We start from the raw sequence: 1,740 nt of genomic DNA on the forward strand, positions 1-1,740 counted from the left end.
GGTGATTTAAGATTTTCATGCTCAGATGTGGTGCACAAAGTAGGTCTCAACCCTCGGTGTAAACGAAATGAGCTGCTCACAGATTCTGGCAGCCCCAATGAGGCATTTGGTGTGAGAGCTCAGACCTGTCCCGTCCCAGAGGGAGGGGGTCATCTGCAAGGGGACTGGACCACTGACCTATCAGCTCTTAACTCCCAAAACTTTCAGTAACTCTATTATCAGTGCCACTGAGTGTAATTTAAACCATAAGAAAAACCACACTGGGCTAGACCAATGGTCCATCTAGCTCTGTATCTTGTCTTCTGACAATAGCCGATACCAGGTGCCCCAAAAGCCACTCTGCAAGGCACCACTGGGAGTTGAACCCAAGATCTTCTGTTTACGAAACAGGTGCTTTAACCAGCTAAGCTACGGTGCCTGCTGTTACTTAAGCCCTCATGTCTGCCCACACCTGACTCTCTGCCCACCCCCACTGAGGCCTGACAAGCGTTATTTGTGTTTGGATTCTGCAAAGCAGAGGAGCAGGTGAAGTTTTACTCCCAAGGAGTGTGTGCTATAGTCAACATGGTTTCTGTAAAGGGAAATCGTGTCTTACTAATCTATTAGAATTCTTTAAAGGAGTCAACAAACATGTGGACAAGGGGGATCCAGTGAACATAGTGTAGTTAGATTTCCAGAAAGCCTTTGACAAGGTCCCTCACCAAAGGCTCTTATGTAAATTAAGCTGCCATGGGATAAAAGGGAAGGTCCTTTCATGGATTGAGAACTGGTTAAAAGACAGGGAATAAAGGATAGGAATAAATGGTAAATTCTCAGAATGGAGAGGGGTAACTAGTGGTGTTCCCCAAGGGTCAGTCCTCGGACCGATCCTATTCAACTTATTCATAAATGATCTGGAGAAAGGGGTAAACAGTGAGATGGCAAAGTTTGCAGATGATACTAAACTGCTAAAGATAGTTAAGTCCAAAGCAGACTGTGAAGAACTTCAAAAAGATCTCACAAAACTAAGTGATTGGGCAACAAGATGGCAAATGAAATTTAATGTGGATAAATGTAAAGTAATGCACATTGGGAAAAATAACCCCAACTATACATACAATATGATGGGGGCTAATTTAGCTACAACAAGTCAGGAAAAAGATCTTGGAGTCATTGTGGATAGTTCTCTGAAAATGTCCACGCAGTGTGCCGAGGCAGTCAAAAAAGCAAACAGGATGTTAGGAATCATTAAAAAGGGGATAGAGAATAAGACTGAGAATATATTATTGCCCTTATATAAATCGATGGTACGCCCTCATCTCGAATACTGCATACAGATGTGGTCTCCTCATCTCAAAAAAGATATACTGGCACTAGAAAAGGTTCAGAAAAGGGCAACTAAAATGATTAAGGGTTTGGAACGGGTCCCATATGAGGAGAGATTAAAGAGGCTAGGACTCTTCAGCTTGGAAAAGAGGAGACTAAGGGGGGATATGATAGAGGTATATAAAATCATGAGTGATGTGGAGAAAGTGGATAAGGAAAAGTTATTTACTTATTCCCATAATACAAGAACTAGGGGTCATCAAATGAAATTAATAGGCAGCAGGTTTAAAACAAATAAAAGGAAGTTCTTCTTCACGCAGCGCACAGTCAACTTGTGGAACTCCTTACCTGAGAAGGTTGTGAAGGCTAGGACTATAAAAGAGTTTAAAAGAGAACTGGATAAATTCATGGTGGTTAAGTCCATTAATGGCTATT

At 42.0% G+C, this 1,740-nt stretch overlaps 1 non-coding gene across 1 annotated transcript; it reads right to left on the bottom strand.

Annotated features, from left to right (window-relative positions):
• Positions 1 to 344: 344 nt before the first annotated feature.
• On the bottom strand, positions 345 to 418 carry TRNAT-CGU (transfer RNA threonine (anticodon CGU)). Its single transcript has one exon. It is a non-coding gene; the product is annotated as a tRNA-Thr (tRNA).
• Between the last annotated feature and the right edge of the window lie 1,322 nt (positions 419 to 1,740).

Source organism: Chrysemys picta, chromosome 16 (genome assembly GCF_011386835.1).
Source record: "Chrysemys picta bellii isolate R12L10 chromosome 16, ASM1138683v2, whole genome shotgun sequence".
In the NCBI taxonomy this organism is placed as follows: Eukaryota; Metazoa; Chordata; order Testudines; family Emydidae; genus Chrysemys; species Chrysemys picta.